This window comes from Lacerta agilis, chromosome 7, assembly GCF_009819535.1.
Source record: "Lacerta agilis isolate rLacAgi1 chromosome 7, rLacAgi1.pri, whole genome shotgun sequence".
NCBI classification, from domain to species: Eukaryota; Metazoa; Chordata; class Lepidosauria; order Squamata; family Lacertidae; genus Lacerta; species Lacerta agilis.
The window spans coordinates 34,602,379-34,627,922 of NC_046318.1; positions in this window are offsets into that span (position 1 = coordinate 34,602,379).

A 25,544-nucleotide genomic window follows, 5' to 3' on the forward strand; every position below is an offset into this window, starting at 1 on the left:
CATTCTGTTTTGCTATTTTGTTCTTCCTAGAGGAAGAATATATTTCTCATGTGCTTATGGTAAACAATGGCTCAACTCAGAATAGATAGCATTTGACCACAATATTGTTCACACTGTGTGCTGTATTTTGAAGCAAAAGCCAAGATTCCTTAATATCTTCACTGCAGGCATCAATCCATTGGATGAATGTTCCATTTGAAATTAACATAACTAAGAATGGGTGCTGATCTCTGCTTACTTTCAAAATGTTCTGCAACATTCATTTAGTCATTTGAAAGTGGGAGAACGGTGAAGCTATTTCATGCTATTCTGGCTGAAACTACAGAGTGGCCAGTGTAATGGAAGCTCTTAAATTTGTGTGAAGGAAGCATTTCACTGTAGTTATTTTAGAAAGTGTGATGAAATAACAAATACATTCAAAATGTGCATTGGTTCATAAATGCATTTTTTTTCCGCAGCAGCAAGCAATGACTAGCATGTGAGAATGGGCTATCACTTCTGATAGAACTTCTTTGTATCATCTCACAAACAATGCTTCATTTTCTCAAGCCACCCATTCAGCCTATATTCCTCAAGGACTGATTCACACATTCATGTTCATTGCTTGATTGCTACACCAAATCATGATTTGCATATGTGAATGAGACATCATAGAACTAACACCACTTATAAAATCCTCATGTGTCCTTGGATAGAATGTCTTTTGATTGTCCCTACACATGAAGGAGGATAAGAGACAAATAATAAGGTAAAGATTCACAGTTTCATTAACAATAGCAAAGCAAGCAACCAGGGCTGATGAATTCAGTTGAAATGGGAAGATTTTCTGTGGTAGGCTGGGGGTGACTTATCCTAAACTGCCTTTGTGGGTGACGTCAGGAAATGAATTAGTTCATGTCTTTCCCAGTTCATTCACCCAAAGGTGAACCAACTGATTGTCTCACTCACCCCATCCAAGAATGAAGTCTCCAGGCCCCATGGATGCTCCCCTTACCAATGTCTTGAGAAAGCTAGGTAGGAAAAAAATCCTTTCCTATGCAGATGCTTTAGGGTGCTCACTAGGGCAATCTATTCTATTCCCCACCTGCCCAGACTGCTAACCAACTGTGACCAAGAAATATGACAAGATTACAGGAATAGGTGAGTATAGAGAAGGTAGAAAAAGGTACTTGGCCCCCTTTTGCAGATGATGGATTACTCCATTGCTCCACCAAAAGTAAAAGGCCAAATGACCAATATAAAAGCCTTTTGAGAGAGTAGAGAGATGAAACCAACTCCAGTTCAAGCCAGGGGAGCATGCTTGTGTCACTTCATGCATCAGCACCTGACCATTAACAATTAAACATCAGATAATGGAACATGAACTAGAACTCATTTCCACTTCCACTTGTGCTTTGCTCAGAAAGCATAAGTCTATGGTGATCTTGGTTTCCTGTGTGAGTGGGGTGGGTGGGTGTTTTTGATCAGGTTAGCCATATTGATTTGTATGCTGTCGGTAGATTTTTGTCATTGTCTTGTTGGGCTGTATGTGTGATGAAGTGGAACAATACCGGGGTGAAGGTGTCTTCTTCTGTTTGTCCCTGTGTCAGTTTCAGGTTACTGGTTAGTTTTTCTAGTAGGGCTGTTTCCCATCTACTTGGTACCATTGGTCCATGTTTACACCTGACAGGTCTTTCCAGTGTCTGGTTATGATGTTTCTGGCTGCTGAACAATCACACCCTACGCTAATCCCGACCTCTCTCACTGCCAAAGAAGCACAGGTGAACAACAGAGAACCTACACAAACAATGCTGACACCAAACCCTACATATATTAAGGAAAATAGAAACATCCTCACCCATCCTCCCATCCCACCCACCTCTTTCCCCCTTCTCTCCCTAATGTCTCAACAACCAAAACTGATTTGTAAAAATGTTACATGGAAAAAATACGAGAGAGACATTGCACACACTTTTGTAAATAAAGAAAATCTTTAATAATAATAAAAAGAAAGCATAAGTCTGAGCAGTTTTCTGTTTGTCCCATGCCTTCTAAGCACAGGTCTGAGAGGTTTGGCCCACTGCTTTCCCCAGAAAAACCTATTCCTTAACATTGAATCTGAGCAAATGTCTGTCTGTGGAAAACCTGATTGACATTTGTTCCAGTTCAACAGTAAAAATTGGGTTTTCCCAGGGGGAAGCAGTGGGACAAGTGGAAGAGCTGGATGAGCCCCAAGTGAATTTCCTGAAGTTCAGAGTAAATTCCTAGGAAAGAGAAATTAATGGGTGATCATGCACATGTCAATCACCCTTCTGTTAGGCTGTATGTCTATCTTGGGCAGTATAACTAGTTCTAAGTAGCATTGCCTTTTGTAGCTGCATGTCCCAGCAAAATATGGTTATGAAAGCCATTAATCTCATAAGATACCTGCAGGAGTGTCATGTGTAATGCATTTTATATTATCATCTGGTCGGCATCCACTTCTGCATATGGGCCTGCTCTATAATAAACACTCAAATGTTGCTCATTAATCATTTCCATTACTATGAATAAATCAAACGTCACCTTAATGGAGTGCTAGCAGACATTTTAATATTGGAGCTAAGAATATCTATTTTCCTTATTTTAATTAGTTGGCATTTTCAATTCAACAGTGTATTTGTACTAAACAAAATTGGATGCACTTAACAATTAATATCCTGCACCATAAGATTTTGCTCAAATGCTGTGTTTGTTTCCTTCGCTTTCCCTCCCTCTCATCTTTTTTCTCCCCTCCCTAGTGAAATGCTGAATTCTAAATGGCCATCTGTCTAAAGTGTTTGGGTTGTAGATAAAGCTGATTTATTTACAAGACACATTTTGGCAAGCATTCTTAGATCTCACCTAGGGTCTCTGGAAAACAGGGAGCTGCTTCGTAATTCACAGCCATCAAGTAGAAGTGCTTTACATTGCCTTGTGTGTCTGCACAGGGTCTATAAAATATTTAGACTCGATGGTGGGACCTGAAGAGACAGTTTTGTCACATCGATTTTGGCACTTTTGTTGTACTTGGCCAAGGCAAATGGTCCAAATATTTTTCCTTACCTGTCAACCCCCCAGCAATGCACTCTTTCCACCAGCTACTAAATAAAAGGCAAGCACAAAAGCAGACTGAAACAATCACACTGAGCATCTTCTGCAAGCCAACATGCAGTGTTTTCTGGTTCCAATTAGGAAACTGAATGCTGAACACAACATAGAAAGAATCTATCTGCCAGTGGGCAAAAACAACTGAAAATATATATGCAGTATTTGGAGCAGTCGTGATCTGCAACCTGCCGTCCAAAGGAATTTCACTAAAGTTAGAGCACACTTGAATCGGAACACAAACTTCTCTGGAGAGATACCTGCATGGTGGCATAACCTCACAATGGCTGTAAAATCAGATTAAAATATGGTATTGAGTAAAATTGCACACACTCCCTAAGTTCACTTTGGATCCAGTCAGAAGTGATCCTTGGATAAAATAGGGGGAGAGCTTAGTATGTTTACCATGTCAATCTGAATCAAATTCAGGTGCTAATTTGACACCATTTAGTGTGCTTTTTGCAGTGCATATCAAACTGTAGCATGCAAGACTCTTAAACCTGGAATTATAGACTTTCTTGGTGGGTTGCTACATCAATTATTATTATTATTATTATTATTATTATTATTATTATTATTATTATATTCTGAACATGGTTACATGAGACCCTTTGGATTAGGATATGTGGGAAACTTTGAAACTGATTGGTGGTCAGGTCTAGCTAACATTTTCCACCAATTATCAAAATGTGCAATTATTTTGTTTCATTGTGTAGTTCAGTTGTTTCTTTTATCATTGCCTCCTGTCGTGTCCTCAGGACCCTTCCCAATCCCAGCCACATGCAGGCAAGAAAGGTCAGTTCAGGCCAATCACCATGTGCTCTGGAATGTGATGATCCCTTTTATGCAGATGCCTGATCAGGACAGAGGTGCAAACACACATGGAGAATGCACAGCCATCCATGGGAGTAGTACTGAAGCTCGCAATGGCCTGGCTTTGAATCCTGGGCAGATGACCTTTCTCCCCTGGCAACAAGGCTTGAGTCAAATTCCACTCACTGGTTTCTGAGCTACGTATATTCATTTACAAGGATGGGTTATAAGAATTCAAATTCCATCCCTGAGAGTGCTGAGAGATTTGATTTATAGGCTTCAAACCAAATAAGATTTATTCATCCCCCCAGGCTCGACTTGAAAAAAGCTCACTCTACCACATACCTGAATGTAGACATTTCCCCTCTGCTTAATATTTCTTTATGCAGATCTTCTGAATTTTAGTTCACTGCTTTCAATGTGACCAACTGGAATGAGCAGCTAGGTAAAAATTCAGACACTTCTGCACTTGGATGGCTTCCTCGAGTTCTTTTCTGTCCTCTTTACACTGAGGTACACTGTATTGTGGGGATATGTGTCAAACAGAGCTGCTGGAATCTGCAGGCGGAGGTCAACTAAGTCCTAGACAGAGTAGACCCATTGAAATGAATGAACTCAGTCATGTCCATTAACAACAATGAGTCTTCTCTGAGTAAGAGTAGCACTGAATTCCACCCTGAATTTGGAAGGAGTATCTCCTAAACCAGCAATGGCTTGGGCCTTCCAAATATTGTTTGACTACAAAACTCTCATCAGCCTTGACTATTAGCCATGGTGGCTGGGGCTGATAGGAGTTGTAGATGAGGAATGTATGGAGGGCTGGTTTCCCCACCCCTGTCCTAAATTCTTGAAAGGCTGCTTATCTTCCTCCCATTTAAAAATTGAGTAGTGCAATATTGAGTAGTGTATAGGAATACATGGTTACTCAGGAGCAAATCCCATGGAGTTAATTGAGACTTGCTCCCAGATAAATATGTATAGAACTTTAGCCTCAGGCCTATATCTTATGTACACTTATGTGTGTAAGCTCTACTAAATAGAGAAGGCTTATTTCTGAATACTGATGTATATGTTTGGGCTGCATGTGTGACTTCTAATGAAAAAATATGGGTGATGGGGATAAGAAGCTGACACTGGCATGCTCTTGATCCAGCATTCATCTTGCCATTTGACAGGGAGGTAGGAGAGAGGAGGATTAAAGGTCCTCATTAAGCCTGTCACTAGTGGTGGGTAGAGAGGACCACTGATCACTGCTGCTAATGTTGGTAGACATATAAAAGCTGCTGTTGATTCCAGAAGTTAAAAGTAATCCAGAGATAGCAGTGCTTGCAAATTATATCCCTAATAAGATATTCCACTTTCATTTTCTCTCTTTCCTTTTGTGTCATGAATTGTAAAATATCAGCACTTTATTTTGAGGTCACACAAGTCAAGGCTAGAAGAAGAGGAGAGGCTTCCAGCAGGGATGATGGGTCAATCAGATATGTCTCTGCTCAGCATGGGGCTTCTGCTGCAGCCAAGGTAAACCAAGACTGGCTTGGAATTTTCCCAACAATCTAATGGTCTTATACCACAGTGGCAGGCTATTATCTTTCACTGTGATCTCTTTTTCCTTTTTTCTTTTTGTGAATGTAGGAACTTCAGCTAGTAAGAAACTGTTTAAAGGTTCCACACTGTTAGCACATCAGTAGAAGCTTCTAAGACAAGAAAGATGCTAATTTATAATTTATATACATGTGTGAGAGTTAGTGGAGGTGCGTCATTAATAGTGTCTTTTTATTAAAAAGCTGGAATTTAGTGGTTTTAATCACCTCAAATCACAACACTGACAACAGTCCCTAAAATATATTATTAGAATACTGTAGTTTTTGGGAATTTGAAGCATACATGATGCATTTATTATATTTTTGTTTTGTCCTTCATCCAATAAACTCAAGAAAGCATACATGTGATCTCTCTCTCTCCCTCTCCCTCTCCCCCCTCTCCTGCTCTGTAAGTGGGGTGGGGAAGGGGAGAGGAGAAGAGAGGAAGGGTCCCAGTTATCTAGGGAGAAATGGAATTCGATTCTTGGAAACATTCATGGATGATGACATATGGGGGGGAATATTCATTACCTGTATTACATTTATATTCCATCTCTTCTTCAAAGTGCTCTAGATAGTAAATGGGGTTCGCCTCCTCTGCACAACAATCCTGTAGAGTAGGGTAGGCTGAGAGACTGTGACAGGCCCAAATTGCCCAGTGAGCTTCATGACTAGTAGGATTTGAACCCTGGTCTTTCAGGACCTGGTTCAAGGCTCTAACCATTAAACCACATTGACCTGAGCTCTATGCAGGATGGGGAGCAGCTGTAAGCTGTGTTAAATGAAGAAGTCCCACAATGGTGCATCTACATATTCAGATTTTTCCATGAGAGATGGAATGTCATGCCATTCCATGCCACATAGCAGCCAGTTAGGGCTCAAATACAGCCATTGTGATTCATGAATGACCTGGTTTATAAATAAAACTGATGAGATTTTCTGTGACACTCAAGGATTAGAATTATTTCAGTTTAATGGACAGATCTAACATTAAACCTCACATTAAAAAATAGAGATATTTGTATCTCTTTCCCATGAGGTAATGGGGAGAACTGCAGATCTATCCCATTTTTTCTCTGAGTAGCTTCCACTTTATGAGATGTCTGCTGATCCCATTTCTTCTCTGAGTAGCTTCCACTTTATGAGATGTCTGCTGATGGGAAGGGGTTTCAGGTAAGGTCAACTGGCTCCTTCTCAAATCTCTGACTCCTCCCACGTCTTTTGTACTTCCCTATCCTAATCCCCAGAGTACTGACAATGTGCCATCACAGCTGGGGTGACAATGCTGATGTCTCATGCCTGTCATCACAGCAACTGGGCCATCTTTCTCCTCTCTGCTATTTTTCTGTGGCAGACCTCCATAGACAATGGATGGAGGGCTGATTCCCTGAGTGCAACAACTTCCCAAAAATTAGCAATGCAGCCATGTTTTGAAATAACAAACTTTGCCGCTATTAACAGTCTCTGTTGCAATTAAGGATGGGCAAATCTCATTTTTGCGAAGTTGTCAGGAGACCCCTATTCCCCTCACAGAGCTATAGTTCCCAGAGCTCACTGTGAAGAGGAATTGGCTGTAAAAAACACCCTGAGCACTGTGGCTCTGTGAGAGGAATGGGGGTCTCCAAACAACCCTCAGTACTCTTAAACTATACCTCCCAGGATCCTTTCTGATAGTACGGATGAGGCGTTACACAAAAATACTGCCTTGGCAATGAGGAAAAAGGTTTGTACTTCTGTCTTGATATGTCTGCTACAAAAACCTTCCCCATACCCTGGGCACATAACTGCTGGATTCTCCTAGGCAGAACAAACAAGCTGATAGATGTTTCTTGGAGCTCTTATTTGTTTTTCCTATTTGAAGAGCATCATGTTTGACATGTGGGAGATTATGCATGCCTATGCTAGTTAGTAAATAAAGGGGTTAAGGACCACAGAGCTGTAAATTTCTAGAGAAGGCTTGGCCATGTAATGCCCATTCACCTTTGGGGAGGGAGGAAGTGTGGCTTGTTTCCTGTTCCTCTCTCTCTCTCTCTCTCTCTCTCTCTCTCTCTCTCTCTCTCTGAACCACAATAAAAAAATCCTTCCAGTAGCACCTTAGAGACCAACTAAGTTTGTCATTGGTATGAGCTTTCGTGTGCATGCACACTTCTTCAGATACACTGAAACAGAACCACGTAATTGACTGGGCACACAAGGCTAGAAATCGCAAGCCCAAGCTCCATGTTTGAAGATAGTTTTTATCTGTGTTGTTTCTGCAGAAACACTGAATGATGTATGTGTGAGACCTCTAATTACAGTAAGGAAACCATTTAAACTTACTTAGATTTGTGGTCTATTCAGTGTGAAAGGGAAAGAAGCATTGAAAGCACATTGTGAGTGCTTAATAATGGGACACTTAAAGTTCTAACAACCTATATTTCCTGTGCTTTGCAAACACTGCATATATTCTATTGTGACTCGTTTGGCTAGAGAGTGGGGCAAGACCCACCATTTTTTAATTCAGGCAGTTAGCCTTTTTTTTCTTTTTTTTTCTTTTCTAGTTTCCCACACATGTGGGACTTCAGGATTAATTAGTATTCCTCAGTTATTTCCCAACAGGAAGGCTTCCATATTTAGCAAGTACTCCCAAAGAGGTCAGAGCAGCTTAATAATGAAAAGGAATGTAATGACCTACAGAGTGTTAAACTTTAAACATTGCCAAGCAGAATATTAAAAAGTTAAATTTACCTATTAAATAAAAGGTGGGAATTAGAAAGATTCTCATGTCTGACCATATGGCAAGATTTTTCACACCCGCTCACCCCACCCTTCATAAAGATTGAAGATGGTATTAGGCTACTGGGAGCATTTCTCACACCAAACTGAAGAAACCTAATTAAATCAAACAAGTCCTGGCTATTTAAAGGTTTGATGTGCATACAGAGATATTGTAAAATCCAGGATGTAGCAGCATTGATCTACCTTTACCATCACCCATTTACATGTCATTGTAGCTCAGTTTGAGTTTACAGCCTCTTTTTAATAGCTCCATCCGTTGCTTTACCACAAAGGCACTTTCATTTTGTCACTCTGTTAATTGCAGAATTTACAACATTTTGAGCTGAGTGAGAAGGGGGTGAGACGTGGATCCAGTGAGACATTTAAATAGATCATCTGAAAATGCAAGACTTTTTTGTTCCTTTCATCTGATTAAGAGGGAAGGATGGTATCCTTCTCCGTCGAATGAAAAATTCATGCCACTGCTGCAGCAGTGCCATGACCTCAGTGTCATCGTATGTGGCATTATATGGACAATATGAGCTTACCTGCATCATCACACCTTCACAAGAGTAAGAGGTCCATGCACCAAGCAAAGCAGATCAGAGATTAGCAGGCAGAATGGAGGCAATCCAGTATATAACAGATATTCCATTCTATAAGTGCCTGGCTTGCAATGGAACTGGTTACTTTCATGTAAACCTATATGCCTAAAGGAGTAAGCATTTGTTATAACGAATTGTACTTACAAGCAGCCCATAAGGATGAATGTAATTCATTGCTTCAAAATGTTCATTGCTGAAGCTGCAAAGGTGCAAGCTATCTCATGCAGTACTGCACAAGTGATCTGCTTACAGATTAAGCATGAAAAACACCAGTCACTTCTACATGAACAAGCGACCTTGTTCATTAACCTTCTCCGAAATATGCTAATGCGCTGTCCATAGAATACAGAATACCTTAGGATATTCTGAAAGTGAGAAGAGGTTGCTTTTGAGAGTGTTTCCGTCAAATGAAGTGTTATGAAGTTATTCCAGCAACTTCTGCAGGTCCAATATTACCCACCCCTACCATTAAGTAGACTTTTGTCAATGCGCTCGTCCTCACGTCTGCTTCGAAAGCACAGTTCTGAGAAGTTTACCACTTGTCCCTTTGCCTTCTAGGCCTAGGTACGAGCACTTTTCTGTTTGCCCCACAACTTTCCACAGGAAAACACGCTTTTTAGCACTGAAGTGTCAGTCTGTGGAAAACCTGATTGATATTTGTTACAATTAAGCAGTAAATATTTTTTTTTTTTTCCTGTAGGAAAGCAGTAAGACAAGTGGAAGTCGGGGTGAGCCCTATGTAGCAAAGCACTTCAGCTGCATTGCTCAAAGATTCCATGTTTCACTCACCATTGCTTTTTCGGTTCCTAATGCTGCAAACATTTCCTTGATTCTTTGGCCCCACCATTCTTGCTCCACATCTGCTTTACATATTTGGACATATGACATCATTTCCTCTCTCTGACTTAACATTTTGACTTGTTTCCCCATTAGGTGGCTCATCTCATCTTACTGTCTAAGAAAGACCCCAAACTTTTAATGCCTTCTCCTGATTCTTCTGTAGATGCAGTGCACAACAGGTAGCACACCACTCTGTCAACAGATTTATCAACATAGAGTCATAGAAAGCTGTCTTACAGAGTCAGACCATTGGTCCATCAAGTGCAGCATTGTCTATGATGACCAGCAGTGGCTCTCCAGAATTTCAGATTTGGGTCTCTTCCAGCCCTACCTGTGGGTGCTGGAGATTGAATCTGGGACCTACATTAAGCAGAGCACTGACATATGCTCTACCTCAATGTGACATATCTCATAAATGCTACCTGGATACATGAAAACTTAATTCACTCTAGACATTAATTTTCCAAACAAAACAATGGAAAACTCAAAGAGGTTTGCTGCAGGATGCTTTAAATGTGTCAGTCGAAGCAATTTAGATCGGTGGTACTTACTCCCAGGTAATAGTGTAAAGGATCACAGCCTTAATCAAGCCCTCATCTCTGTTGGGTTACTGTGTGGCATTCATGCCTTGCAAACTAATGTGATGCAGAAAATACAATGGCATACAATTTCTGAGGTCTGCATCAGTTTAAATGTCAGATAAATGTCAATTATGAGGTGAGCAAACAATATTTTGGGGTGGGTGTGGGAGAGCCCAGAACAACCTTTTCTTTCCAAATAAGAGTCTTTAGCATAGCACACCCTTTGCTGCACAAACAGAATAATCACTTATTATTCTTTTCTTGAAGAAATTACACAAGTAGGTCCTTCTATTTTTCTGACACTGTGATGAGTAATTAAGATAACATCACAGCTCTTCCACTGAATTTACATATTAAAATGCACTATTACTCAGATGCCAAATAATGTTATTAGTGCCAAATATCAGTAATTTAGACATATAATTAAATCATTTCTATTGCAATATTTATCCAGAATGCTGAGTGCTTTTTGAAAGCCTCGGGGAATCTAGGACACAAGTCTCATCTGCATACAATAGAATGGAAACAAATTTCAGCTTCTCTAATAAATCATTATTCAAGTTGTAAATAGAGACATTTAAAAAAAGAAAAGGATTGAGTATGACACTAGGCTTGTTTGTTTGTTTGTTTGTTTTGAAACAGCCAGATTCCCATCAAAAGCTATGTGAGGTTAGAATAATGAATACCATTTTTAAAATGATAGCATTAAGCTACTGAGGACAATCAAGATGTCTAGTTATGTTGTACTTAGGTAGGTGGGGGGCAGGGAGAGAGAGAGAGAGAGAGAGAGAGAGAGAGAGAGAGAGAATTTGCTGATTGCAGCATTTCAATGTGTTGTTAACTGCAAGTATATTTTGCAAAATGTTCCAGATGTCAGCTAGTCAGTGAAATTTGCCTAGGTTTAGCCTTCCCTATGATCTGAAAATGCTCCCTGCACTTCCAGATACATAGACCCAATTATCATTGCACAGTGACTAGGGGACGGTACTCTGCACACACTCAGAGACAATTACCTCTATTAATTCTTTACTAGTTCTGACATTAAACCCCAATACAGAAAACAATTCAAGCTTCAATTGAAAATCAAGTTTCAATTTAAATGGTTGAAATAATTTTGAAAGAGAAATAGTATACATAGTCTTCATAGTTTTTGCTGCAACTGGCTAACATAGTCCCCACTTTGGAAATGCATAAAATGCTGTCGTGGTTGGAAAGAATACTAAAAATTGCTATCCTTCCCTTACAATTGCCTTTTAAAATGAAAATGTCCTAACAATCCAAATGTTCAAAATAACATCTTCTTGAACATCACTGTATCTGTAGTGCAGTCCAGTGCACACAATCCCAGTAGTTTACATACTGCACAAAATCCCAGTGGTAACTTTACTGTCTTTGAAGAGGGAATGTTTATTTCTCATATATCCCACTGTAGTTGAAACATACTACCTGTATGTCTGAGAACCCAAAGAAATGGTAAAATGAACAGACATTTATTGATTATTCTTGGGTCATGCAGGTTATGAGGAAAACCAGGGTGGATTGTCTTAATCTCTTACAGATTGTTCAACAGAACATATAATGGTATCAGTGTCAGAGGAACTGCTCCTACAAGGGACATACCAATGCAGTTTTGCACATCATTGTTTAGAGAGAGAGAAATTATAAACACATTATTCAATTTGCACAGGATTCCAAAATCTGCTTGATCAGTTAGGAATTGGCTGGCTATGAATTCCTAGCTGTTATAGTGTGTTATTGGGATTTGTAGTTTGAATCTATTAGTTTTTTAAAAAAAATTAAATATGGGGATTTCATTATATCATGTTCATAGATCCATTTCAGCTGGGGTTTGTGCCTTTTAAATGTTTTTAGGGTAGGAGATTATTAGTTTATGTTTTGTTATATAATTTGTGTTCTTATGCTGTGTTTTTATGTTGTGAACCACCCTGGGATCTTGGGATGAAAAGTAGTATACAAATTTAATAAATAAACAAATTAAAATTACAAAGCAACTGCCTCACAAACAAACACTGGAGTGAGCCAGTAGATATATGATGTTGGTTCTGCTACGGATCTCTCTTGTTTGTAGGATTGTTCTGTGATGGTAAGGTCCCTTTAAATTTTGGCCTAGAAGCAATCGTCAGACAGATATTTGTCCTTAGCAGATATATATGCGTGGGTGTGTGGTTGTATGTAATAGGCTTTTGGTTGGTGGGGAGAGTTTAGTGACAGACTTCTATTATATTATACTGTATCATTTTGGAACCTGAAGATCAATAACTTGTCTTGCAGACATACGTACCACCTGTGTCCTACCATTCTAGGTAACAAGAACAATGTGTTAATTTCATTGACTTAAAAATAGTTTTCAGTTCTCAGTTCGCAGTGCAAAAGCAACATGGCTATTTGAAACAGAGAAATATCTAAGCCAAATATTCTTCAACCATAACATGCCTCAGTCTCATAGCTCTTCTCTGCATATACTGAATGAGTGGCTGGGTGCCGGCTCCATCCCTTTGTCATTCACACATTGAAACAGCCATCTTTAACACGCATCTACAAACATATGTAGGTAAGCAGGGATCTACATGATTGGGAACCCTCATAAAACAGAATTGACTTATGGCAAGCTTATGGCAAGCATATGTTTTGGTGCTCAGAGAAAGCTGGGAACAAAAGCTTTGTCACTTGCATATTCTTTGTGTGGAGAGGAGCTTCAGCATATGGAACAGACTCCCATGAGAGGTGCCAGACTCTCCTTCCATGGAGCTTTTAAAGCAGAGGTTGGACGGCCATCTGTCATGTATGAGCCAGATGAGATTGCAGGGGATAGCACTAGATGGCACTTGGAGTCCCTTTCCAGCTGCACAGTTCTATAATACTATGATCAAACAAGTGTCATTCAGACATCATTATCAAGACAGCACCCTTGTCAGAGTTTTCATCTAGGGGAAAGTGCTTTGCAAAAAAGAAGTGCTTCTTGGGGGAAATCGCATACGCATTGTGTGTACATTAGGAGAAATCCACATGAGAATGCTGGTACATTTTCATGAGGGCTTTCAAATAATTCACAAACTGATAAGAAAATGTGGAGAACTGAAGCTGTGGTTGGAGAAATGAAGAACTTAGAGAAACTAGGATTGATAGATATGCCCATCCCTAACCAAGAGTGGGAGAAATAGTACCAAGGTGAAAGAGAGAAAAAACACAGTGGAATGTAGCAGGATAAGGAACATTATTGAGAGAGTGGAAGGTGCTAACCCCATAAACATCTGACAGAGGAAAGCAACTAAAATAGCCGTTTACGTATCACCAATAAAGAGGACAAAATAAATTTATGTATGGATTATATGTTGGTTAGTGGGTGTAAAGTCTATAATTTAGATAGAAATGCATCTCACCATACTGGGGAAGACTGTGACCAGCTGTCCTGTGTACCTGGCTGCTCAGTTTGCTGCGCAGCTGCAAATCTATGATCTATGATGGGCAGCTTCACGACTGGGACAGCCCTTCAAAGAAGACCATTCTCGGTAAAATAGGACACATGTGAAAGCAGTTCGCAGAAGAAAGCCTGATACATGGACCAAATATATGTTTGTGTTTTTATTGCTCTTCATCGAAAATTGATTCCAGGATGGCTTAGAAGGACCACAGAATTACTTCCAGAGTTAAACAAATTCAAGTAAACACTGTTATGCCAAGCTGATGCTTTCATCTCTACTAATAGAGTTGGGTAAGTTTTATATGTTCCAACAATACAGTTCAACATACACGCATACATTTAATTGAGCATAAGAAATACAACAGGGGAAAGGGGGACAACAAAGGCCTGTATTTGTGCAGCTATGATGTTTGGATTTGTAGCCATATGGTTTGCACAAACCAAAAAGCAAAAGTGGAAAGAATAAAAACCAATAAACTGTTTTAATATTCTCTCGTGGAGAGAGAGAGAGAGAGAAAGAGAGAGAGAGAGAGAGAGAGAGAGAGAGAGAGAGAGAGAGAGAGAGAGAGGGAGTTTAGGGACATGGCCTTCCTTTTCTCAAAGCTTATTTTGCATGCTCTGTATTCCCTCAGGGCCTGTGAACATGTTAACAAGTAATGTAATCTTTCACAATCAAACGGCAATAGAAGTGAAATTGAAGAATTAGCTGTAAGGGTACTTGCCAAATAACCTTTTCCTGAAAGTGATTGGGCAGAGCTATCACTGAGGCACTCCCTGGAGCTGCTGTACTGGGAGCTTGTGGCCTCCCAGATGCTGTCATCTTTGTTGCTCCTGCTGATGTTTTGTTTCATGGGACCTTCATCTGCTTGTGGACTTGAATGTCATTTTTCTTCTTCACCCACTCTTTGCCTTCATCTTTTTCTCTCCCTAAATTTGCAGCATCAATATTATGGTCGTTTCCACTTAGCTCACTTGATATACAGTGTCCAGACTCTCTGGGTTTCTTGCCTAGATGTCTCTCCTAAGGCTTCAGTGTCACTGTCCTCCACCAAGGCTTCCATAGTACTGAAGCTGGTGCTTGCAAATCCATTAGTCATTAAATCTGAACTCAGATGTAGGCAGCTTTGGTTCAGAACCTGGATTTGCCCTGAAGAAAATGACCTGATTTCCATCTAAATCTATAGGTAGGAAATTCTCCTCCCAGGTACAACTGCAAGACAAGCCCCAAATGCACAAGCACAAGTAATAATAAGAGTCATCACTTTGTAGGTATAAAGTTGTGAGTGTCATGTTTGTACTCACAAAGGCCAACCAGTTGGCAACGGGAAGCCCACAAATAAAACCTGAGTTTTGTGATTTCCAGCAACTGGCATTCAGAAGCATACCAGTTCCAACAATGAAGGTAGAACATATCCATCAGGGTTCGTATCTATAGCCTAATCCTCCATGTCATGGACACAGATGTCGACTATGTGAATGAGCAGTACAAGGACCCCAGATGAGAAGCTTGCCTCCTCACTTGCCCTTCCATTGCTGTAATCCTGTAGAAATTAAAATCAAATTACAATCCAGAAATCCATACAAGACTGCTTAACCATGATTACATGGACATTTACTCCAGAGATAGGGAACCTCTTGTTCTCCAGGTGGTGTTGGGCCCATTCCCATCAGTCCCAGACATCATGGCCAGTGGCCAGGGATTATGTAAGATAGTCCAGCAACATTTGGAGTACCTCATATTCCCCTAACCTCATTTACTCCACCCAAAAAAAAAAAAAAATGAACAGGACTGCATAGAAAAGTCCTATACTTTTTATAGTGTTTCCACTCTAAAATTGGGGGTGTACTTTCTGAGGCTGAACAGAGATTGGGTTGTAGGATATTAAGGTTGCAATCCTATACCCACTTAGCTGGGAGAAGGCCCCAATGAACTCAGTAAGACTTCTGAGTAGACATAGGTATAGGATTGTGCTGGTAGTGATTCTGTCTTATTATATGGACATTCTACCAAAATGCACACATAACATGCCTGTGAGGACATTTATGCAGTTCACATTGGTGTGAATGCAAAAAGAAAAATGAATAAAAGCAAGGGATAATCACAATACTGCTTATGTTCTGATCTTCTGCTTAAGGAAAGGCTTTGATACTGTCTATTAGGCATTTAACTGTACTTTTCTCAGGTGCATTTCCTCCTATTATATGTTATAGGGTTAAGCTACATACTTACACTTAAGATGATTATATAAACTAACAGCTAACCTCTCCTGTTGCACTTTCAAGCCTGCACATAGAAGACAAACTGTACTCCATCTCCTCAGGTGCTCCTCATGGGTTCTGTTTCCCTAGCCTCAGAAGCCCATTAGCAAAAAAAAAAAAAAAGTGTAAAATGATGTGCATTTTTAAGGTAAGATTGTTAGGGGAATCCTTTGATGCCAACTCCTTGGTTCTGAAGGATGAAGAGTTTTGTACTGACTAGTAGATGCCAATTAGAGTGGTAGATCTGGCTGGAACTCACCAACCTGCAATTAAAATTTATAGCTACATTGACCTTGCTACCAGCAATCTTGATGAGATGAATTCAACAAGAGAAGCCAGTAATTTGATAGGCTATTCCTGTGCGCTGAAAGTATTTGCAGAGGTTCTGTGCCTTTAACAGCTCCATAATCAACATCAAATGTATGAATCTCTGTATTAAATGCAGCTGCTTGAGGTAGAGAATCAATCCCCATAAAAAAACAGGACAACTCTACTCACAGCCCACTAGTGATCTAACTTGGGGGCACTGATAGATTCAATCTCTAAGACAGTTCGCAGTCCTATATTTGTCACTTTGTCAGGACAGTCCAGAAAATCACTTTTACATCCTGAACAGCCAACATTAATGTATTGTGAGTCGATAATGCTGAAATTAGCTTTGCAGAGACTGGGACAGGGAGAGAGAGACTTTGCTCCTGCCTCTCAGTGGCTTTTGATACAATTAACCATGGTATCCTTCTGGACCAGATCCATGGAATTGGAATGGGAGGCACTGAGTTGCTGTGGCTCTGGTCCTCCCTTTGAGACCGAGTCTAAGTGTGTGAATCGACGTGTATCTTGAGGTTTTCTGTGCTCAAGATACACGTCGATCTTCACACACTTAGTTGTTATCTCTGAGAAACGTAGAAAATAACAGGATAAACTTATACAATTTCTTCAAACTTATACGACCCCTTAAAACTTAGCTGATGAAGGTGAATACATCGAAACAGGGCCCTGTCCTGGTTTCTGATCCATAACTGACTTCTGACTCCTGCTCAATAATTGAAACTAAGATCTTCATATCAAACCTGACTATGGACTAACATGAACTTGCCTCTATTCAAAGATTTTCATTTCCAATACTGTAACAGATTACTGTGTTGTTCATATCCCTGTGAGTTTGAGTTTGTAATCTCTGTTTGAGTTTGTAATCTCTGTTTGAATATATGTATTTGAACGGATTAGTTTTTGTCATAATTTACTATTGATTTGTGAATAGGGACTATTCCCACTATTGAAACTTTATTGGCCAGAGTTCTTGGTGTGTGTTTTTCTTGGTGCATTTAATAACAAGAACTCCAATTTATTTAGCAATACAGATGCTGACAGGAATGAGACCTTGGAAGCATATAACACCTTTGCTTAAATATCTGCACTGGTTGCTACCTAACCAAGTTAAAGGTGTTACTGTATATTAGTATATACAGATCTTAACAGCTTGGGACATATTTAATTGCAGGATCTCCTTAAACCATGTATGCACACTCAACCATTTCTATCTGCAGAGCTGGCACTGTTACTGGTGCCACATAATATTTGTCGTGTATTTGTAAGAAAACAATATTTTAGTGTGGCAGCACCTAGACTTTGGAACTCTCCACCTATTGGCATCAGACAGGTGTTTTCACTGTACACTTTTGGGGCCTGTTTAAAACATTTTTTGTTTAATAAGTTACATGTGTTTAATTTTTTGCTTTTTTAAAAGCAACAGTTGATTGTAACCATCTGCTGGATGTTTTCAAATACCTGTTTTTAACTATTTTTTTATCAGTAATGTTTATTTTATATTTATGTAAATGGCTTAGAGGATTTCTTACAAACAAGTGCTAAATAATTCTTTGCTAAATAAAATAAACCAATAAATCAATAAAGGTTTAAGGAATATCACAAGTCCTGTTCAGGTATTTAATGACTGCAATAAGGGAGGTGATCCTATTACATCTCCATATCAAGCTCCATAGCTGTACAATGGTGGACTTGTAGGTTCTGAATGGTGCAGGATATAGCAGGTCCCCTGGTGCAGACATTTGCCCTGCAACATCTAGAGGGCCACAGATCCAGAGATGGATACCTGCTCTGCTCTGCCCCAACCATGCAACCTCCATCAAATCTCTTTACATGTCTTTATTCAGGGCTACAGTGGAATATTTTTCAGGTATCATGTGTGCATTCAAAGGGATGGTTTCATACCTGGGGAACATCAGTGAAGGATTCAAGAGAGAACAGTGAATTTCAAAAAAAATGGAAGAGGCAGGTCTCAGTGTGGCACTTAAAACTCATCAACTTGACTTCATAAAAAGTGAGACCCTGTCAAGAGCTGCCCCTATTGCTAGATGGGTAAAGCTTGCTGAAAGTAAATGGGGAAATAGTGCAAAGGATTACTCGGCATGCATCAGAGCTGCTTTTTGTGTAAAGATACGGAAAGTTCTCCAAAATGTACACATGGTATTTGAAAGCAATAATTTCACCATGAGTATGAGCTGCGGACCTCATGTTTAGGTCATTATAACACACTCTGTGTGCTTCCCTTATGGCTTGTCTGGAGGCTGAGGCTGGTGCAGAATGCTATGGCCTGATTAGCGGTGCACCTTCTTGGCTGCACAGCATGTCAGTGCTAAAAGATCCACATTGGTTACCGATTAACTATCTGACTGGTTTTAAGGTCTTGTTACTTAGATACAAAGCTCTAAACCTCTCTAGATGTAGGATAAATATTTATAATGTTTGATGGCAAAAAGCAAGCAAGCAAACGGAATCACTGAGACTTTGTAGAACTTTTCTGTCCATATTTTCTTAAGAATGTATCTCAAGTTGAAGAGGTAAACAACAAAAGCTATATTCTTGTGCCATCCACCTTATTTTAAGTCTAATATGAAAACTGCCAGAAGTTAAAACATTGTGGAACATCAATAGTTTTTTCTGCATACTAACTTCTTTTCTGCTACTGTATGTGGCTTTCCCCAATAACCTTTATGGATTTTTATCCCTGAATTCTATATTAGGGATGTGTGTGTTAAAAATACTGTGGCAAAAGAGTTGGGGGCTTTTTAAGTGCATGAGAAGAGCAATTCTCCACAACAAAATGACTCTCTCTCTCTCTCTCTCTCTCTCTCTCTATATATATATATATATATATATATATATATATATATATACACACAGAGAGAGAGAGAGGAGAGAGAGTTCCTCATGGTATACTATTTTAATATTTTCAAGAAAGTTTCCTTAGTTTACTTTTTTTCTCACCCCTTTCTCTTAAATTTAGTCTACCCAAATATTTTCAGAGGAAACACTTCAATAGATATTACCAAGGGTATAAAGCTCTTCAGATTAGTTCAAGATATTGCAAGCCAACTCTCCTGAGTCCCAGGACTGTTTTGACAGACTATCTTGAGGTAATTTGTCCCTCATGTAAAGATGGGGGAACAATTCAATTCAGTTCACATTCAAAGGCAAGATTACCTGATTCACAATTCCAGATGACACAGCCATCCTTAGAAATTTGCTCTTCTATAAATTTTGCAAGGCAGTTCTTCAGTCAAGTAATGCGTACAAACATGAATATGGTAGGGCAAAGTGTGCATAAAAATCTACATATTAGTGAAAATAACATGCAAAATGCATTATATTCACTGCTTTGCAAACATGAATTCCAGAATGGGTCTATTAAGAGAAATTCACATGAAGATGCTGGTGAATTTTCATGATGACTTTAAAAAATGCATACTGGTGTGGAAATGTGAACTGAGCTTTAGCAGAGGGCGAGAGAAACTGAGACAAAGCAAAATTGAGATTTGTCCATTCCTATCTCACGTGAGAGCAAGACATTCCCCTAAACACAGGGTTGCCATTGAAAGCAGTACAGTGGTACCTTGGTTCTCAAACTTATTCCGTTCCAGAAGTCTGCTCCAAAACCAAACCATTCCAAAACCAAGGCACGCTTTCCCACAGAAAGTAATTCAAAATGGATGAATCCATTCCAGACTTTTAAAAACAACCCTAAAACAGCAATTTAACATGAATTTTACTATCTAATGAGACCATTGATCCATAAAATGAAAGCAATAATCAATGTACTGTACTATAAAATGAATAAGACAATATAGTAGATGATAAAAATTAAAATTATTTTTTCTCTTACCTGCACTGATGATAGTCATTGTTTGGATGGGGGGCTTTTATCCATTTCCACAGTCAATCAGTAGCTGAACTGGGTTCCACAGTCACAAGAACAAATTAACAGAAAAAGCTCAAAAACAAAAACACAAAAGAAACAGCAAAAACAAAAGGGCAAACTTAATCTGTTCCCGAAGTCCATTTGACTTCGGAAATGTTTGAAAACCAAGGTGCAGCTTCTGATTGGTGCTGGTGCCCTGAAAACTATAGCCAGCAGCCGCATCAGACGTTTGGCTTCTGGAAAATGTTTGAAAACCGGAAAACTTACTTCCGGGTTTTCAGCGTTTGGGAACCAAGGGGTTTGAGTACCAAGGTGTTTGACAACCAAGGTAACACTGTAATCCCATGTCCAGTGCTCCTGGATCTCCATAGTAGTGTGCAGTAACGAAATGTATCACAGAACATTATCATGTTATGTGACACATCCTGCACCATCATTAGCTGCCTCAGAGAAGGAAGGAGAACAACATGACAACATCATGTCAAGTGTTTCACTACTGAATGTTATGGAGAGTTGAATAGGAACTATGCCCTTGACTTTTGATATTGCCATTAGTCCCATGTTTGGAGTAACATCTAGTTCAACTCTGAAAGCACGTTCCCTTTTACCTCTAGCCCGTCATATTGACAGATGCTGTACTGACACAATGACCAGCCATATTTGGTTCTTTTTCAGCTCCTTTAAATGTGTGTGTGTGTGTGTGTGTGTGTGTGTGTGATGTAGATACTGCAGTATGTTTCAGATAAAGGAACCAAGGGATATTAGCAGTGATCCACTTAGTGGAGGCTGGTATAGTAAGTAAAGGTAAGGTAAAAGCTAAGGGACCAGTGGACAGTTAAGTCCAGTCAAAGACGACTATGGGGGTGCGGAGCTCATCTTGCTTTTCAGGCCAAGAGAGCCAGCATTTGTCCACAGACAGCTTTCTGGGTCATGTGGCCAGCATGACTAAACTGCTACTGGTGCATGGAGGACTGTGACAAGTGCCAGAGTGCACAGAAACACCATTTACCTTTCTGCAACAGTTGTACCTATTTATCTACTTGCACTGGTAAGCTTTTGAACTGCTAGGTTGGCAGAAGCTGGAACAAAGCACTGGGAGCTCACCCTGTCATGCGGATTTGAACTCCCGACCTTCAGTTTGGCAAGCCCAAGAGCACCACAGTGCCATCCGTGTCCCGCTGGTGTAGTAGTGTGGCCCTCAACCAAGCTCCACCTACTCACCTTCTCACTTACAACCAGTCCAAGCAGAATGGGAAAGACTTTCAAATACAAAACCCCACGAAAGTCAGTGGTGGACTTACATTTGGGGGGGCCCTGAAGCTTGAATTGTTATGGGGGTCCCTTCGCAACCAGCAACAAGGTCAGCATAACCACTGCTATCTTCAATGGGGTTGTTTGCAACAACTTTTATAACACCTGTGCTATTGACTCTCAAACTTCAAGATTCTTGAAATAGATACAACAACAAAAAATCAGTTTGAGTTGTGTGATTCAAATTGAGTCTACTAGACCCAACTTTTTTAAACAGTGTGGACTAAAGTCGCTTCTGGGGCCCTCTGGGATTAGGGGCCCTGAAGCTGAAGCTTCATTAATTTCATAGTAGATCCACCCCTAACCAAAGTCAAGAGAGATCTGACTTTAAGAACATAAGAGGAGCCGGTAGATTAGGCCAATGGCCTATCTAGTCCAACATCACATTCCCTCAACCTCTGCAGATGCTGGCAGGAAAATCAAGCACAAAAGCATTCTCCCCGTCTTTGGTTTCCAGAAACTGGTATTCAGAACAGTGGAGGCAGAGCTTAGCCATTGTAGCCTGTAGTCGTTGATAGCCCTCTCCTCCATGAATTTGTCTAATCCTCTTTTGAAGCAATGCAAGTTGGTGGCCCTCACTGCCTCCTGCAGGAACAAGTTCCATGCCTCGTAAAGGTAAAGGGACCCCTGACCATTAGGTCCAGTCATGAAAGACTCTAGAGTTGCGGCGCTGAGCTCGCCTTACTGGCCAAGGGAGTCGGCGTACCAGAGCAGCGCATGGAACCAGAGCAGTGCACAGAAACACTGTTTACCTTCCTGCCAGAGCGGTACCTATTTATCTACTTGCACTTTGACGTGCTTTCGAACTGCTAGGTTGGCAGGAGCAGGGACCGAGCAACGGGAGCTCACCCCGTCACAGGGATTCGAACCGCTGACCTTCTGATCAGCAAGCCCTAGGCTCTGTGGTTTTGGCCACAGCGCCACCCGTGTCCCACATGCCTCATAAAGAAGTACAATTTATAACTGCCCCAAATTTCCCAACATTTAGTTTTTTTCTAGTCTTATGAAAGAGAGAAAAACTTTTCTCTAAGCACCTTCTCCATGTCACGCATAATTTTAGAAACATCTATCATGTCACTTCTCTACAACTTTACAACTGGCCGAGAAAAGCATCAACCACCTGTGTTGTCCAGATGGGATACATGAATTGAAAGGAGAATAGATCCAGCACTTCCCACCCAAGGAAGATATTCACAAAACTAGGTGGAGGGAGGGCAATAAGGAAGCCAAGCCCCTTCCCATGGGAGATCCTTGCAACATTTCAAGGGGGCTGATTCTAATTGTAACTGATCTTTAAAGTAATGATAATAATGATATTTATGTATGTATTTTAATGAATATTTATACCCTGCTCTCTCTTCTGAAGACTTTCCGAGCAGCATACACTTAAAAGCATGAACAACATCATTAATAACTTTAAAAATAGCAGCACCCGTGCAATCTGCAGTGAAACAAACACAGCTCCAGCTTTAAAGCAGCCCCCCTTAATTGTTCCCTATTGAATCCAGCTTGGGGATTAGTGATGACTAGCCTCTCAATTACTCCTTGAACAGTCACTCTGCATTGTCTCCATGTCAGTTTCCATTCCTGCAGTGGAAGGAAGCACCATATATCTGTATAAAGCAGATTTATATCAAAGTGGTGCTATTTTGTTATAAAATAAAGGAGAGGAAAGCATGATAATGAGGGGGGTTGTATTACTGAAGCTCCCACTCCCTCCCCCACAGGGACAGAAATGAGGCAATCCAAAGCTATTGAGAAAAAGCCCTCTACATACATGCAATAAATGTGTGGAGTGGTAAGGGTAAGGGTTACACAACTCCCCCCATGTAGAAAGAACATATGGTAAGGAGTTGTGTGAGCTGGGCACCACCAGCGCCTGCTGCCATACATCCAACATTTTGCACATTTTATGTACAACAGAAGGAATTCTGCACATATACTGAAATACATGTGTAGAGCAGAGGGAGTTTTCTTCTGTAGAAGTCCCTTTGATATATATTGAACCTATGAATATCAAGAGAGCATGACTGTCAGCTTGATGGCAGGAGATGGACTAGTCTGCCCAGCCCCACAATCCATTTGATGTATTTTTGCTATGCACAGAAGATGTGGCATGAACTTCCCTAAAATGTTCACACATTGATCAGAAGGATGGACCATGAATTTGTGTAGCCCCTCTGTGTGAACCATCCAGGATCTAGAGAAAGCAGTTAAGCAGCCTACAAAAAGGAAGGGCTTGTTTAAAGGACCAGAAAGCATGGGAAGCCCAAAGAGCATGTTAATTACCCACACTGTCCAGGCCGATTTTATAGTCACATTTTCAGTACATTCCTATGTATGTCTCTTGAGTTCAATGTCATTTAATACATGGGTGGCTTCAGAGCCCTATTTAAGAGTGCTCTTGGCCCCCATCCCCTCATTGCAGCACCCTCCATGCCTCCCTGTCACTTTGGGGATAAGTAAGATTTTTTGGCTAATCTACATTTTGACTTGTGGATTGGTTTTTTACCACCTACTCCACACTGGACAGCTGGTTGGTGGTACTAGATGTTCTGGTGTGTTTTTTTAACTAGGTTAATTCAGTCACTTCAGTGTTAAGGGAGGGGAGCAGTTAGGTTTCAGCCAGGTTGCCCCCTTTAGGCACCTTGAAAGGGCCCAGGGCAGGAAAGGGTCTGTCTTTGAAGCCAATCCTCTTCATACACCTGGACCCATAGGGTACTGGAGTAAGGATGCAGCAAGGCCTACCTACTCACCTTCATGATGTTGCCTGGGCAAATGGGGAAGCTGCACAGCAATGCCTCAATTTCCTGCAAGCAGGAGTTTGGTCACCCCTGGGGCTTCAGTTTCATTATTTGTTAGAGTTCCTGCACAGAGTTGTTTCCCTCTGCAGTTGTTTTTATTGGGTGTAATCAGAAATGAAGTAGTCCTTGTTCATCCCAGCATGTGTGTGTGTCTTTTTATTCAGCCCTCAGTTCCCAGGACACTGTACTACTGAGCTACGACCCTTCCTCAAAGGAGCGGTACTGTTCTTGATTATTCCTTTTAAAATATCTAATTCTCTGAGTGCTTGCCTTGACAAAAAAACAAAAACAAAACATTCCTACCCTTCTGGCTGAAAAAAATAAAGAAGAACCCTTGTTTTCAGAAGCATATTTGTCTTCATCTGTCTCATGTACCGGTATGTGCTGTTAGGATTTCTCATGGGTGGAAATGAGGGAGAAGGGAGAGGGGAAAGAAACAAAAATAGAGACAAGAGATATATGCCAGCCCCATTTGGAGGAGCGACATTGTGCTAAGAGTCTTCAAACATCATTAGCATATTGCACAAAGTTCAAGAGTGACCTTCACTTGCAAACTGCGGCAATCATTTATACTTACTGGTGTTTAGTATAAAATATGATTAATCATGCCATTTTTCTTCCATATAATTAGCATATGCTTTCGCTTTCTTGGCACACTCCAACTGTATCATTACTGTTGACTAAATTTAACAGAGCAACTATGACATGCAAATCAGCAGTCTCAACGAGAATTTAATTATATGTTTAAAGAGTCTTCCTGCCCCTGTAGTGTGTTCTTCTCTTCCGTGAAATAGAAACAAAAGGCTCTCCGTGAAAGAGAATCTACAGCATGTCAAGCTATCACTTCCCATTGAATTCCACCACTGCAAAAATGTGAAATGCATTCTTTTGTGAATTAGTACTACTCAAAAACATATGACTCTGTAAGTTAAATAGGGATGGCAATGTTTTTCAAATAAAGGGAAACAGGGGGCAGTGAGAATGTATTGTTATCAATGCTACATTGTTACATAGAATTGCAGAGTTGGAAGGGGGCGAGAGGGTCTGATTTAGAAAATGTGATCAATGAATTTGCTTATGGCCTTATTACATGAGCCACTGCATCATTTTTATCTCACCTTTCCTTCTAGGAGCCCGCACAACTTATATTTAATCTTCTTATTTAATCTTCAAAGCAAGCCTGTTAGGCATGTCAGACTAATAATTATTGGTCACCCAGTGAGCT